Source organism: Thunnus thynnus, chromosome 22 (genome assembly GCF_963924715.1).
Source record: "Thunnus thynnus chromosome 22, fThuThy2.1, whole genome shotgun sequence".
Classification (NCBI taxonomy): Eukaryota; Metazoa; Chordata; class Actinopteri; order Scombriformes; family Scombridae; genus Thunnus; species Thunnus thynnus.
Window position 1 is genome coordinate 14,215,125 of NC_089538.1, and position 17,587 is coordinate 14,232,711.

Sequence of the window (17,587 nt, forward strand, 5' to 3'; positions counted from 1 at the left end):
TTTTTGCCTCCAACCCAATACAATGGAGGTGAATGGCATTTTGTTTTGGCACTCATATCATTGAAAAATGACATTTAAAAAAATTCAACAGCAACATCTCCAGTGGTAATCTCTCTGATACTTTATTCTAGATTATTCTCAGTACAAAATGTCAGAAGATTCAATAGAAAGTAGTTCCAATTTTTCCATTAAAGAGAATAATTTTGCGTACGCATCAGGGTAGCTGGATCTGTAATATTCCAGGCATTATCAATATGTATTGTGTCAGAGCTAATATTGAGATGTTGTATGGAGACCCAGAATTTTTAGTGGTACCACTAAAACATTTGGGCACATTTCTGTGAAACAAACAAACAAAAAACTACAACTAAATGTACAAGATCTTTATAGAGATACAAGATAGAATTGTGTTTTTACAACATTTTATAGGATTCTATTCATAATTCACCATAATAAGTATGGTCAATATAAATCTTGTGCAGTCATCTACTGCCTTGCCTGTAAAAAATAAGACAAACGAGCACTGCTGAAGAAATGATGTTGGTACATATTCATGTAGTCTGTGTTTTTATACACTGTTTCTATATATCCACCAAAATAAAGATCTATCAGTTTTGCTGCCTGAAATTGCTTTTTTTTAATTTTTTTTTTAGTAGGGCTTTTCTCTCCATTCATTTTGAAAGCAAGCTTTAAGGTTTTTCTACAAGTGCCCAAATTGCTTCCTTAATGTGACGTATTTCCTTTTCATTCAGGTTGTTGGGATGTGACATGTAAAGCAATGGGATAATTAGGTGCAGGAGGCTTTTATTCTATAGGAGCAGCAGATGGACGGGGCATTGCTGAAAAGTTTGTATTGGCTTTGTTGGCTGAAGTTCATAATCCAACCTTTAGGCTTAGCGTATTTGAATTAAATACCTAAAAGAGATGGGCATAAGGAATAAAAGTTAGCAGTTTCTTTTTTCCTTTTCTTTTTCTGTCCATCAACTGACCAACTTTCCAGTCCAGTAGGTGGCAGTAATGAACCTATAAGCTGGTTGCCAACTGCCAATGAAGAAGAAAAAGAAGAAGTGGAAGAAGAAGAAGATTATTTCAAGGAGTAACCAGGAATTTAAGGTCCCCAAGTCTTTCTCACATGCCAAACAGTTGTCACAATCCTGTTCCCTCTTATTTGCACAAAAATAGTAGTGAAGGACACACTAAATTGCTGAACTAGCCATCCTCCTGAAAGTTTTCTGTGATAAATTTTCAAGGAAATGGAGAATTTTGCAAAGTTTTACACCACTATTACAGACAGACTGTCTCTGTTGACCTTGTTTACTGCTTTCAACCAGCAACAACATGAGAAACAAAGACTTACATTGTGATCACTGGAGATCTTTTTGACTTTAAAACTGAAACAAATACACAGTTGGAACCATCAAGAAGTACATTTGAGCTCTGGCCGTCAAGTCTCTGGTGAAACAGAAAATGGCCCTCAACAAGGCAAGAGACATCTTCATGTAGAGAGGCTGGTGCATGGACTTCTTTACAACTAGAGCAACAAACAGTAAGTCATTATTTTTTTGTTAAGTTTGTCTTATGTTGTGTTGGTTGTGTTTTCTTGGCTGCCTGCCATTACTAGGCCTTAATAATCTTGGCCGCCATGACTGGGCCTCTACTCACCAGTCTGCTTGGGTCTTTAAAGTGAGCCTACACACCCTGGCTTTTTGTTTGCCTTTTGTTTGTATCATGTTGGCTGCCATGCCATGCCATCACTGGGCTTTAATTATCTCGGCCGCCGTGCCTTTGCTTATTGTTGTGATATACTTAAACTTGTGTTGGTGCAGCTGTATTTAAATGACTGCTTAGCCAAACTGCTATGTGCTCTATCTACCTGTTTACAAATGTATCTGTTTTAGATCAAGATTTGGTCTTGGCATTTTTCAGGTTGACCGAAAAAAAAACAAACAGGCGTCACGTTTGTTTAAGTTTGTATTGTTTCTTGGCCACCGTGACGTGACTAGAATTAAGTTTGTTGTGAACTCTAAAAAAAAATATGTTGGTGTGTGCTGAATTGAATTGGCTGCTGTGCCAAACTGCTGCAGTGGGTTCATGCATATATCTGCTGTACTGTATCTATCTTTTCACAGTTCCTCTTTCTGTCTGTATCTATATGCCTTGCATGCTGGCTTGTTGTTTTTCAGGTAGACCAACGAAAGGTAAGTGTCATTCTTTTTTTTCTTCAGTTTGTGTTTTGTTTCTCGGCCGCCGTGCCAGGACTTAGTCATGCTTGTTTTTACCTCTTAAGGTGTGTTCAAACTGAGCATGAAGCAAATTTCTGCCTTCCTTTATTAACATAAATTAGAATATTGGAGTGTTTTTACAGTCTGTGCTAATTCATTACCAGCAGCCATCCACTAAACAGATGAAACATTAACTAGCTAACAAGACAAACTGACTGTGTATGTGACAGCTCAGACTCAGACTGACCTCATTTTTTTCTGGTATTGCCTATTTAAATCATTTTCAGCTGGTATTCACACATCTATGCCTCAATTTGCACTGCCGAGGGCTACCCACTTTTAATATCTGCTTGTGTCTTTCCAATAACTTTGTACACAGTTATTCCACCTCTAAAATTAGCTTCACATTCAGTCTGTACACATCTTTATTCATGTGCAGGTACATCTGTATATGAGATGCTACCCTGCCAGACTGCTCCAATGTGTGTGGCTAGCTAGCCAGCTGTCTGGATATATATGGTGCAATGGCTTTTTTTCCCCCCCAGGTAGATCTACAACCAGTAAGTGTCATTTTTATTTTCTTGATGTTGCTGTGTTGTTTCTTGGCCATCGTGCCATGACCGGGCCTTGTTTTTGCCGCCGTGCAATGACAGGACCTATGTGTGTCGGCGCAGCTGCATTTAGATGGCAGCTGAACCATTTGTGATTATGCAGGTCACTGTCTCACAGCTGCAATGAGTACTTATTAACCAAGATGGAAGCATATGAACAAACTCTCTTCAGTCTGTAGTCTTTACAGTAAGCATAGGAAATGCTGCCTTTTACATATGATATTTGTGTTGTCCTGGCTGCCTTTGCATCACTGGGAGTAAAAGATTGTGACTTTGTTCAACAAGTTTATTGGGAGGTTCTGTAATTGGAAAAGAAGCCAGTTATGATATGGAATACTTTCTGTTGTAATTTTAGTCAGTTTGCAAGTTATTATTCACACTTCCAACCTATACTGCTTGTTTCATTTCAAAGTGGTTTGAGACTGTGGCATTGTCCTACTTTATTCACTCCATGGAATGTAGTCTGTGATATTTTTGGAAATGAATATAGGGCTGCTTATGTTTTGCCTTTAAATTATTATGACAAAGCAGGATGGAAGGATAAAGTGCATGTTGTACATACTCACATATTTGTTTGGTGTATTTTGTTCACCGTCAAGTGTGTTTTGTGCTGGTCACCATCCTGTTATCATCAGAGCTTAGCATCACTGAAGTTATATTGGTGGTAAAAAATGTTTTTTTTATCATCAAAGGTTTTATTTGAGTAAAACCTGGCTTTCAAAAGAGCAAGTGCTTCGATCTAAGCAATTGACCTCTTCGCACATCACCCAGTATGTGGTCCGTCCTACATGTCTTGCCCTCATCATCTCAGACCCCTTTGTGGACTCTTTGTCATAAATACGAGAATAAGGGTGAGGAGGAGCACTTAGCTGCCAGTCTTTGAGCAATTGATGTTTGAACAATGACTGACCTTGCCCACCGTGGATGTCTCTGGCTTTGACGGAAAGTAAACTAGTGAGGAGGTAAATTTTTAAAAAGCAGCTCAACTGTGATTTATGTTTCGGCTCTATGTTGTCATTATGTCTTCAGGCCAGGCCATTTAGTTGTGTTTAACCTGTAGCTGTGTGCTGAATCTTTGGCTGAGCCTGGAGAGATGCTGTTTGTCACAGCTGTTTTCTGAGGTTCCTCATCTGAGCCTTTGTTTGATTTGTTGACATGTCTCTTCACCAAAAGCCTATCAGTAAACAGCTTGCAGCTGTCCCTAGGTGTTTTTGCTATAATATAATGTTGCCTGTGGCTCTTGCTTGTCAAAAGTGGGTATAGTCATTACCGCATATGATTCAGTGGAAATCATGATTATGAATAAATTATTTTATATTATAATTATTTTAATTAGTATTCAACAAGTATTTTATCATTAGTCATTTATAACTTAGTCGTATAATTTTAATTTCTAATAATCTAATTTTAAGTGTCAACAAAACTTGATGGTTTAACTTTTAATTCTAAGTAATAATGTGCACTTGTTGTCAATTATTGACATGTCATTGCGGAATTGTAAAGGAAATGATTTCTATAAATTTGATGACCTTGTCTAACATTTTTAATAATTCGACACAATTGAGGCAAGAAAAGTTAAAGCACGCATTCTTCTGAATCAGTTCAGTGGCCCCAATAAATAACTAAAACTGCTGTGAGAAACCTGTTTATTAGTTGTTATTATTGGAATAACAATAAAAATGAAAAATAATGAATCTTTTTTTCAGCTGGGCCATAGCTGCAAGTCAATAGTCTGAATGCTAATTGACTTATTTACATCCACTGATAATGAGCATGTTGGAGGACTAGGCTTAAGTGGTGATTATTATCGGTGCTAATACATTGCCTGTGGGAACTGCTCAGGTTGATGCTAAATACATTAAACACTTTACCCCAAAATTGCTTAAACATTCCTACCTGTCAGTACTGCTACTGTGACACCATCTCGCAATGACAAGCTTGTTTTTTCAGTAATAATTGAATGGGAATGTTTACCGATAGAGAGTTTGTAGCCTTAGGCCCACAACAGCACAACAAAACATTTTCAAGCTGACAAAGCCTGCCTGGGTGGGAGGATGTGTTTTCAATAACACCTCGCACGAGATGTCAGTCTCACAATTATAAGATCAATTCCTGGTAGGATCATGTCATGAACCCAGGAGGAAGTTTTGTAGCCTTAGCTTATTCAGCACTGCGAGGCAACACACTCAGCACAACATAGCCCCCCATGTCCATGCAAGCTAATACATTTTTATTACTTGTGTCAGGCCGTTTTAAGGTACCACACTATGCAAATGATGAATTCTTCCTGAGGTATATTTTCTTGCTGACAGTTTGGCGAAAAGCTGAGTGTCACAATATTGATTTTCTTTGCTTCTGGCCTTGGTTGGAACCATTTTTCCTCCACATATGTACTATATCTTGAAGCATAGGACTTTGGAAATATTTCTTAAGTGAATACTTGCAGCCTGTTCCACGTCCAGTCAGTGTAAAGTAAAACTTTATCAGGATGTAGCTGATAAATGCAAGAGAACTTTAATGAATGTGGACCACCTGATTGAGTGATTTCAATCAGGTCGCACCAAATCTCAGCATGTTGCTATGTGCTGTGAAGATGTATAGCTGGGTGAAAATACCTTCTTAATGGTGGTGAGTCTGAAAGAAATGGTGAGAGCGGACTCCTATTACTTATATTCTCTCCACTCTCAGCCTTACCTAATGGGATATGCCTCAAACTGAACAATAGTTCCATTAAACGCCAAGTCAGAAACAAGAAGTTGAACGCTGAGCCTTTCAAACTGGCAAGCCAAGCTGAAAGATGGAATTTCAGCTGCTTGAGATTAAAAGCCATCCGCAGCAGATGGAAGTGGAAAAGAATGAGAGGAGAAAGAGAGAGAAAAAAAAAGTAGACGAAGGGAAAGACGAGGAAGCACAGGAGCAAGACAGAGGTGGCAGGCAGTCAAAGTGGCAGTTACACTGTAAATAAGATCTCCCCACAGGGTGCTTAGCTCTGGACTGCCTTTGTCTGGCCTTTAATAGCTTACAGGGCTGAGAGAGACAGATTAGAGCAAAACTGCAGGGACACAGAAATATAGGCTTTGTCTACAGCTAGGATTTATCTCCCACCCTGCGTCTGAACTTTGTTTTCCTGGGGGCCTCCAGTGTGTTGACTTGTAAAACCTGAGTTGTGTCTCAGTTCCTGTTGCCTACTGAGTTTGAATCATTATCACCTCAAAAAGATTATCTCAACTGTTTGAATGCCGTCTCTCTCCGTCTCCTGTATTTCACAAACAAAGTCTGTTTGACGGCGGTATCCGCACCGCAATCGACTCGTGCAGAATTGACAGACGTGGGTAGTTTGTGAACTTTTGCAACTTTTATTGGGATGCATTTTTTTCTTGTTGAAGCAGAGGAGCATACTATGAACCAGGCTCATTAATCAAAGTGCAGCCTAAAGGGAAAACATACTGGGCTACATTAATTTTCACAGCAGAGTGGCTGAGGGAAATGATTAATATATTACCATGAGGAAACAGGTTAAGAAGCCCTGATTACTGTCATATAACAGATCAATGAGAAGTTATGTATTACTTACCTATTTTGTCATCCTAAAATGAGCTAGAACAATTGAATATACAAAATATTCAATATATTCCCCACTCTCCTTCAGCAGATCTTAAATAAATAGATAAATATAGCTTTTTCCACAATTTACACAATCGTCTAGCATAGGACTGGAAATGGGGGGGGGTTGGATGGGGGGTGTAATTTACATAATACATCTCGCTTTTAAAATCAGGTGTCGTTAATAATGAGCACTTGTGTTTGAAGGAGCTCTTCATTAGTGTGAATGAGCATGTGATTGCCCAGGCTTTGATGTGACTTCACACGGCAAAACCGGATCGGGGTGGCTAATGACGTTCGGAAAAAACGACGGCCGAGTTCAGTGAGTGTCGGTGCTTCTTTTGACATTAAGAGTTAACAAGAGACCCTAAGTCCCTTTGATGTGACACACCCAAGATTAAGGAAGCTTTTGATACGCAGTTGAACAAACTGGAATACGAGAACTGCACACTGTGCATTATCTGCAAGTAAGTAGATCCCACACAGACTCTAAATGGCCATACTTAATACTTCAAGGCTGACCGGGACCCTCATGGTACATTAAAATTTTTAACGCGTACTACGGTGAGTGAGTCAAACCACAGGAGGCTTGAATAATCGAACCTAATGCCACTGTACCTGTTTTGCCACGACTGAGATTTCCATAAATGTCAACTTCATCCATCACTCTCTGATCGGCTCCTGTTTAGTCTGTTTTGATCATTTCCCTCTCCTAATTGTCTGAAAACATGATAAGCACAGGTTTCTGAAAGTGGTCCGAGCAGCAACAACACGGGCACCTGCGTGTTTTGATGGCGGTATGCTAATTAGCTGCTGCATGAGCGGATGCTGCTTCCGAAAGAGAGGAGAGCCTAATTAATTTTCAGATTCGAGCTTTGATGTGTCTAATTGCTCTAAGCTTCCCAACTTCATTAGTCAGCGAGCTCCCTCGGTGGACGGTGAAGCCGGGTCCCTGCGGTTACCGAGGAAAGATTTACCTGTGTATTTTTAGGCCCTGTTATTATTAGATGCACTGTTGCTGCTACTGCATCTCAGCTGAGTCTAAAACCAATAAGAACTTAGCTTTGTGAAATAAAATTGCCCTTCTTTGACTGTGGTGAAATAAGTTCATGAACACTGTCAGTTCAGTTTACCGGTGCACACAGAGTTTGTTTGTAAAATTGTCTTGAAAGGTGCAGTGGGAGTTGGAAGGACAACAACAGGGTCTGCAGGTGAATGTGTAAAGGTTGGGGTGACCTTACTTTAGCATCCACCTCCATTTTCCCAAGAGAATTCAGATTTCATGGCCCTATCTGCTGTGGTATTGTCTCTCAGTTTTCAACCACATTTTGACCAATTTTCAAAATCAGCCAAACACACACACACAAAAAAAATAGGATGGATTTTTCTGAATGTATCATTATTTTTGCTTTTAAACATCATAGAGGAGAAGAAACCTGACATTTTTTGCATTCTGTTTACATGATATATCATTTCTGTTTTAGTCAAGCTACAATAATAATCAATACAAGAGAAGTGTGACCATAGTTGAAGAAAAAGTTACCCACACAGACAATATATAACTAATGTCTAGAAGTACTAAATTTACACATGGGAAAAGTAAAGATTGTGTGGAGGAAAAACACAGACTTGATTGGCACATGTAGACGGCTTGTGTCTCGGCCATCACCATCGTAGCAAAGAATGTGTCCATTATACTGTATCTAATGAGTTGATCACCCAGTCGCAGCAATCTGAACCTAGTTGTCATTCAGAGGACGTATGTGCCAACAGGCACGCTGGAATATGTCCTCCTCACTGCTGCCAGATGGAGTGATCCAATTGACATCTTGTTACTTGCGACAATATTGATTGGAGGAGAAGGTTTTTGTTGGGGTGTGTTTCCGTTATGTTTTTTAAAACATTTTTTTTGACTCTGATTAATCATTAGGGAGACATTTTACGGAAATGATCTGATTGGTTATAACTAAATGTCACTCACTGTCATTGCACATCCTAAGAATAGCTCTCTCCCCCCATCTGTCAGTGAAATTTGCGATGTAATGACAATGTCAGTGAGGACAATGCTGCACTGCTTACTTAAGAAATTTGAGCAGCATGATATTAGGACCTATTGTATGTCTAAAAAGACAAAAAAAAGGTCAACCATATAAAACCTCATTAAAGTTAGCTTTGTTTGCTAGGCCAAATGAGAACATAGGAAAGGGGAATCAATGCTGGAATAGCCTTTTTAAGAAGAAGAAGAAAAAGAAAAAGAAACAGTTGAAGATTGCTAGCTTGCAAATTTTTAGGGGGGCTTTTCTGGGATAGGGGGATTTTGCCTCATTAGTGAGCTTCTTGTGGTGTGTGTGTCAGGCCCTTGAGTCCTGGGGTGAAGCTGGGGGACTTGCTGACTTGTAGAAACACCTTTCTCTCCACTTTTTAATTTTTCCCTTCTTGAATCCCGTTTTAAAACTCCAAGAGAGCAATTGACCTTTTCAGTTTGCCTGTTTGACCACTTAGGGTCATTTTCTGTAAAGGATATAGGCTTCTGCCTTGCTGTCTTCACAGTTGTATTATCATCATTTTATAAATAAATGTGTTTCACAGGGATGTGGCACAAGGGACTATTGTTGTTTTTGTAGATATTCAGCAAATATTATTGCCTCTACAGAATGCATTCTGCTTATTTATATGCGATAATAAAGAGCCGTATTTTTCACAGAAATGTCCTAGAGGCAGAATTGGGTTACTTGAACACACACACACAAATAACCTACAAATTTTGAATAAAGGTCATCATTTTGAGCCTATACTTCTGTTTTACCATGGAAAACAACACTATGATCACTACTGACTGTACTGTAAAAGCAGTTTTCACCCCTGGGCCATCTCACACTTTGTTTAAAAATTAAGTTGACTCTATAGGACCACTAACAACGTTTTTTTTTTAAGTCTTTAAATACAGTAAGGAGTCCCTTAGCGAAAAGATCACGTTTCATTTGGCTCATGCTACAGTGTATTAAAAGCCTTTGGTACTGATGATCCATAATTCAGTCTCATTTTGACACATTACATTCAGGACCCACATTTTGATTTCTGCTGACCCAACAGGGGAGGGAAAGTCTTCATCAGCAGCTTGTTGAGATTATATTTCTTAAACAATCTTAATGCACCCAGTCAACTCCCATCTGCGGACAGTGATCCATACAAGCCCCCAAGGGGAAGTCATCATCACTCATAAACCTGCAGAATAATGTACTGGATATTACTCATGCTTTTATTTTATGCAACAACCAATAAAACCTCACAGGTGAGAAGGGAGATTGAGATTTATCTCATTACAGCGGTTAACTACTGCTATCATACACTGTGTTTGGCAATAGTGACCTCTGCTACCAGGTTATTGTATTTACCTATTTATATCATTAAGTCCTACTGTCATAAACCCTCCCCTGAACCACAATAGTCCAATCATGGCTTAGCAACTGTAACTAGGCAGGTAGGCCTGTCAAGCTTTTGATTTCTCCACAAGGCAAAGCATTGTGCAAGGGAATAAAGTGAGGGTGTTTTTTTTAGCTTTCCAAAACCAAAAATCCAGGAGTGTAAATCTAAGGAATGGCTTAAACAGTGTGTTTATGCACTCTGACATACTACAATCATTAGCATAGCTGGTTAATTCAGTTCCGTTCACATGATGACACAACAGTAGTGTAGCATACTGTTTAATACCTTTTTTAAGCTAGTATTGTTCTGTTTTTTTAAACACTCATGGATGTCTTGTCATTTATTCTTTTCCATCTGTCTAACCTTGAAATGTCTTTTCACTTTGATATATACAGTATGTGTGTCAGTATGTGTGTGTGATTTAAATGACAATAAAAGTAAACTTGAACTTGAGCTTACTATATACAGTTGTAACTGAGCATTATTTCTGAGGCCAAGAGCATATAAATAATTACCTCTAATAATAATAATAATAATAGGCTAGTTATTACCTATAAAAAGCCAATTTCATGATTCCACTGTATAGTTTTTCCTGCCCTATTGGATTTTGGGAAATAGTGTTTGCATTTATCAGACACATCAGTTAGTCCAAATAGGATTATTTTACAACAAAATAACAGACCAATCCTTTAGTAGGACACTGCAGTACAGGGACAAAGCTGTTTCTTTATTTCCATGTCTCCTATATCAGATGGTGAGAATGCTGACTTTTTGCCTGGGAGATGCTGTTTTAGCCTTTAGCACAACATCATGTACATATGTGGCCATCCATTGCATATCTAGCACCTGCTTCAGAAGATTCTGGTTTTAAAACAAGTGAACAGGAGACAGCGTTTTGAATCAACTCAAGGAGCCAGTGTTTGCTTACTTAACTAGCTAGTTACAACTGATAATATCTGCAACAATCATCATTTCAGCAGGCAAAATCGGCGGTTGCCAGCAATAAATGAGAGGCTTGCTTTTTTCTACTTCTGTTTGAAATCAAGAACCCAATGTTTATAACTTACTAAGAATTCTGAGTGGTGAATCTGCCTCATATATTGTGTCACTTGATCAAGAATGAATGACATCATGCGCCGAATGACTGAAAACTCAAACTTAATAGACAGTCAAATGTATGCATATTCCCGCAGTCAGGCTTTTTCACTTCACTGCACAGTCTGTCTGCTTAGTTGCGTATTTACATTCCAAAACACTGGCACTCATTAATTAAAGAGGAGACCAAAGTTCCCTGCCAGGGTTATGTTGGGGCCGATCCGCCTCACTAAACCATTTTCATTTGCCCTTGGCTTTCTAGGTGAAGCAGAATGAGGGAGAATCTCCATATCGCGTTTGTTCTTGTCAACCTATGGGCAAACGTTCAACCAGCACTGTCATATATTTGCATTATAATTAGCTGTGCCCAAGCGTAAAACAGTTTATATTTTCCAGTGAATGTAAAATGCACCACCGAGTTGAGTGTAAAAGCATGTGTGCGTGTCCATATGGGTGGTTTGTTGTGATGTTTGAAATTTTATTTCTGTGTGGATCCGTTGCCTTGTGTGTGTGTATGTCTGTTTTGTCTTTTTAGCTTTGTTCACAATGCTATCGGTCCATGTGTGTGTCCGTGTGCCCTGAGGAAAGATGTTACAGACAGTGGCAGTGACATGCTCACTTAACTACATGGGAGTCGCACAAATTGAGCATGACAAGCTGCAGACAGAAGATGGTCGGCACAAAGCAGCCATGCAAGAGTAGACAATGCAAAAAAAGTTTCTTCCAAAAACTAGTGTTCCAAACACTAGAAAAAATATGTTGTCACCATTTAGACATGGACACTTGAAAGGCATTTCTAATACTTTGACCACCTGTGTTTACAAAAGTGAACAGAAGATTAGAAACACCTCTGAATACAATGCAATCCAGCGTAACACCACCACTTATCAGTGTCTCAAATTACCAACAGTTGATTCAACACCTCTCTGACACAGTGTCAAGAAAACTAAACATTATGAGCCTCATAAAAATGTATTACATAAAAATTTATTACAGGGCTGCTGTATTGGATTGTATTACACTCGCACGTACTAACATGGTTTAAATGCATTTATATGTATTCATGATTTGTGGAAAAAAAAGTCACCAGAAATTAGGCCTAATCATTCATATTGACACTTACTTTGAGTTCCTGCCGCTTTGCCAGTGTTACCATGGCTACATTGTTGGTGGCACAATTTTTGAAAAGCCTGGTGATTAGCATTCTGTGGCTTTTACTATTTAGAAATGTCTAAGAAATCACACGAAATCCACCCCTGTATAGCTACATTGGAAATCAGCAAGTATGCGCAACACTTTTGTTTTGTCACAACCAAACAAAGGGTATTCACAACAAATAATAACTTTACACCCTGAGCAAAGAAATTCATGAATTAGTAATTGTATGAGCACAGTTCTTTTGTGCCTGATGTGATGTTTAACTCATTAAGCATTCCAAACAGTGAGCTGGGGTCTCGTGTATATGTGCACCTCGCAGTGTTATCTAATAACTGGCAGACAAATGGAACACTGGCTTGTATTTTACAAACATTAGGCGAAGGTTGTAATTAACATCCCCTATTCCCTGCAATTGGTTCTCACAATTGATGCAACACAAAGCTTTTCCCTACACTTTTATTCAACAAAGACATTTTCAAAAAGCACATTTCAGTAAGGATTCATTGACTGGAGAAATTTAAGACAATTGATGGCGTGTGTTTGCAAAGCACAGCGGATTGAAGTGCAGCAGTGTTGACCTACAACATCATAATGGCCTCTGACCTCAACTTGGTGGTGTTGTCATGATAAAGTAATTAGCTTTCAGTTTAATTAGAGAGAAAAATCTTTTAGAGACTGTCTCAGTGGTTTTGTAGCCAAGGTGTACAGTGTCATGTGGAAGTAGCTGTGGTTTGTTTTGTTTCACTCCTACGTCCATGTTCTTACTTTAATCGAGCAGTCTGAAAACTCACTAGGCCTCATGCAAGAACATTTTCGTATTTTTATCCCGAAACTTACTTTTCTCTGTGAGGTTTGCTCGTACAAGTGTTCAACAAACACTCTTAACTGCCTGAATTTGAGGTAAATGGCTCGTTTCTGCCTGATGAATGTCACCTGTTCATGAGGAGGTGTGCGTTCACGAAATGTGATCATTAGCATAATCCACGCCCCTAAAATTGCCATATAAGGCTCCACGTTCCGCTCCGTTTGTGTGCGAGTTTCACACAGTGCAGCTTCAAGACCTGCTGTCAGAAATCAGAAGACAAACACATAACAAATTTAGGAGTGACAGTAGGAGATCCAACACAATTAGAAATTGTGAATCCTGCTGATGTGTCATCAGAGCAGCTCTGCACTGTGACAGAAATAAAGAGGGAATGCTTTGATGTGAAGTTAGATGCTAAAAAACGTCTTTCTAAAGCAAAGCGCTATGTGAGGGGAGGCGGTCAAGGGATGTGACAGTCACAGAGATATAACAGGAGAGAATATTATAGTCTGCAGGTGATGTTACACTGTCAGCTGCAATAGATGATGATACTGGACAGAGACCTGCAGAGAGACACAGAGGCAGCTGTCAGAGTGAAAGAAGTTTCCTAGAAACTACTGAAATGTAGACGTTGCTGCACCAAAAAATGTCAATAAAAATCTAAAAAGCCTTTCAGTAAACTGGCAGCCATGATGATGAAAATACAGTAAACAGAATATAAATTTTGCATTAGGTTTAGTTATTTATTCAATTTTGGGTATCCTATTTACACTCCAAATTAATTCAGATTAGGACATTATAATTGCAAGTCAAACAAGTGTTTCTCCCGGCAGAGATGATCTATTCATGACATATGACAGGTCTGGACCACTCATAAATTTCATTCGTACCTAAGAGAAAATTCTAAGTATGAGAAAATTGATGAATGTTATAAATGTTCTTAAATCACTCCTATGTGCATCTGAAGAACAAATCTGTTCATACAAGTGGTTCTTGCATGAGGCCCATTTTTTCTTATCTGCTTTTCTTTGCTGTCGTATCAGAGCTGTAATGATTGCATTGTGTTACAGCTACTTAATGCAAATGGAACAATGTAAATGGATGTTGGCAAATTGGATGAATAGCTGCATATACCAAGCACTTAACAATGTTTTATGCAAAACATGTCATAAAAAAAACTTGAAACCTCCAGCACACATACACTGAGAATGGACTTTTCAGTGACGTGGGAGACATCTTGTGTCTAGTAGTTAAATCATAAATGGATGTAGCGAGATGTGAGGTCACCCACTGGTTTGCATTGGAGCTGGTTTGAAGCCCAGAGTTGCTGTTTATGGTTGGCGTCATCTTTTTTGTTAGGAGCCGGGACCTTCCAAATAAGGAGTTTGCTTTGGTCTGAGGCCAAGACCGAAGTGAACGCTAGCTTACTGGGAACACAGCGCGGTGCACTCTTGGGCTAACATTAGATTCTTCTGATCTTATTGATGGAGCAATAATCTCCAAAATGACCACCAGCACACTTATTAAAGGGCCTGAATTTAGCGATTAAGACCATAAAGACTTAGTGTTAGTAAGATGTAGTATTTCTAGAGAGAAGTTCATTCAGGGACATTCTGTAGCCAGCATTTAGCAGCTGTTGAAGACATTGTACTTTAAGGTATTTCCACATTGGCTTCAGCTTTAAGCTTCAGTTGTTCCCGCTTGAACTAAATATTTGAATTGAACACTATTTGTATATTATATTCTTGAGCTCAAATGAGGAAGATGCAGTTGATGTAATTTTAGGAATTTTTAACAAGGAAAGAATTGAACTTTTTTTGTGTGTATTTCTCCTAGGTTGACTGGTTTGGGGTAATGGCGGCGGCCTCAGGGGTTGTGGGGGGGGCAATGTGCTGATCAGAACTCTGGAGAGACTCAGTAGCCACACAGTTCTCTGTTCTCTGTTTAGCTTCATCAGGTTAGGCTAACCAATTGTTGCTAACTTTGAGGCTAACTCCCTTCATTTTTCCAGCAGTTGGGGAAACAACAGATGTGACTTTTCTTTGTCTTCAGAAGCTGAAGCATTTATTAACTGACACACTGTAGTCTGTACTGTACATTTATTGTCAGATTGACAACTTACTGATAACCTTTTCCACTGCTCTGCTTGCATTCACTGTCACTACGTCGCTACGCACACACATTACGCACCACCCTGTTCCCTAAAAAGAGCTACGCTACCAGAGTTTCCCAGGCAACGACACAGAGATTGGCTCATGTTTCGGAACAGCGCAGCACAGAGACTCCCAAATGGAAATGATTTCTGAATGATTGGATATTTGAAATTATTTTTGGCATTTAAGAAAATATTTTTTTGGCCTGGCGGCCTGCCAGGCCTGTACAATTATAGGGGGAACACTGCACACTGACAATTAAATAAACAAGAATTAATTCAATCAAATTTCTGAGAAGTGCTGCCAGAGCATTTGGAAAGATTTTTTGGCTTTTGGCAATGCTGAGAAGTTTTTTTTGTTTTGTTTTGTTTTTCTATTCTTGTTCTGACTTGGGAACATTTCTTACAGTTCCTCTTTTGTCAGAGTAGTTCAGGCTCCTTCAGCACTTCAAGTGTTTTCCATAAGTTCACCTGCAAGTTGAAAATAAGCTAGTCAATAAAAGAACAGTTCAAGCATCTAAAATCTGTGGCCTCATGAGCAACACGTTCAGAGAGTATCCACTAATGTCCTTTAGTGATGAATGAACATGCATTACACTCTCCAAGTGAGGTGCAAATTGAAAAGCTTTCATTGCAATGTGACCCCAGACTATGTAGTTCACTGGACAATACTTTAATTGCTTGTGTTACTCCAACTGTCATATGAATCAGGTGTCCAAGCACTTTGCAGTAGTTTGTGTCAAACAGTTCTTACTGTTTAATAATTGAACTTGAAGTAAACTTTGGGCAAAAATAGTATGCACACATTGTGTTGAACCTTGAGGCATATAAGCCGTTTGTTTACATTTACACTGTTGTTTTCCCATCCAATTATTATTTTCACTTGATAAAGAAGTACAAGTTATCCAGAAGCCTTTGCTTCAGCAGTATGACTCAAAGAAGATTTTTATTTTTTTATTTTTTTTTAGGAAGTGTGGCGGAGGGGCCGATTAGCGTTAGATATGAGATGGGAAAAAAAGGGAAGCGAAAGATAAATCTTCAAAAAAAAAAAGAAAAAAAAGAATATCTTGTGAGCTGAAATGGAGACTGCTGCTGCACAGAAAATAGATATCTGTGGCACATCAGCGTCAAACATTACATCGCCGGGGTGTGAACCTGCAGCTCATCCAGGTGATTTTCAATTCCCATTGACACTCAAAAGATAATGAGCTTATGGATGTTTTTAAGATGTATTTTTGCTCATGTCTGTGGCAGGGATTATAGTTTGGAGTTAATAATGCTTGTCTCTTGCTTTCACAAACAGAGCTTGGTGAAAAAACTCTCTTGACAGTCTAAAAAACTTGCAGATGCCACATTAATTCTAGGCAATGTCCTAAAATGGTAACACTTAATATTAAGGTACACATATTCACCATTAACTGGTTGCTTATTTGCATTCTTATTAGTAGAATATTGGCTCTTTATTAGTCATTATAAATGCACTTATTAATGCCTTATGCTGCATGACCATATTCTACAACTACTAGGCCATTAACTAATGCTCATAACTAATCCACTAGTAGTTTGACACTTATTGACAGGTTCCCTATTCTAAAGTTGCCTCCTCTTCCATTATAGCACACAACTACTGCACTTAACAGACCCTATTCTTAAGAGATGGGTTAAACCTTGATAAAAATGGAGGTCTGTTGAGATGCACAGGTTCTATTTCCATTCAGTGGTGGGAGAACAAAGTCAGCACAAGTAGAAATATCTCCTTTATTAATGGATCACTTCAGAGATTTTCAAACATATCTATTAAATGATTTTTTTGAGTTTCTTCAAGGCTAAGAACAAATGTACTGCCTAAAATTGCTGTATAATTTTCAGCTGACAGAGTTTTTTGGTGTGTAGAGGATCACACAGATTTTCAACCATGTCTCTATGTATTTGTTATCATACTGTATGACATGCTTATATAAATACTGACACTTGTCAATATTCTATTTCTCAGAGACAGGCTTCATTTAGCACCCTAAATCCCACATCTGATGACAGGCCAGGCAGCAGCACCAGAGGCTACAACATCAGTTTTCTGCCTAGCCTGTATCATCAGGCGTAGGATTTGGGATGGTAAACAGTTAGTTACTGACAAGACTAAAAGTGTATATAATCATGTTGTACAATAAATACAATTGAAAACTGGCAATCATACTTAGAGTACCAATCCAACTTCACAAAAACATAACTGCACAAAGATAAAACCCACGCAGATCAATATGAACTTGCTCTTTATCACCTAAACTACATTGTCAAGGCTAAGAGCAACTGTACTGTAATGTAATTTTAATGCAATTAGTATAAAACTTTGCAAGAACTTTCACAGCTTAAACTTGCTCTATAATTTCCTGGTGACAGAGTGTTTTGCTGTTTACTAAATCACAAAGATAAAACATAAAACCTACACAGGTCAACATGAACTTGCTTTTGTAGCTGAACTTGCATTTTCAATATTTCATGCTTCCAGTACACCAAA

General features: G+C 38.6%; 1 long non-coding RNA gene across 1 annotated transcript in view; it reads left to right on the plus strand.

Moving 5' to 3' along the window:
• The first annotated feature begins 1,049 nt into the window (after positions 1–1,049).
• The window catches only part of LOC137174393 (uncharacterized), a 148,643-nt gene continuing 132,105 nt past the window's right edge, over positions 1,050–17,587 (plus strand). The window contains exon 1 of the long non-coding RNA XR_010925359.1: positions 1,050–1,546. This is a non-coding gene — a long non-coding RNA (uncharacterized lncRNA). The remainder of the gene's footprint in view (positions 1,547–17,587) is intronic.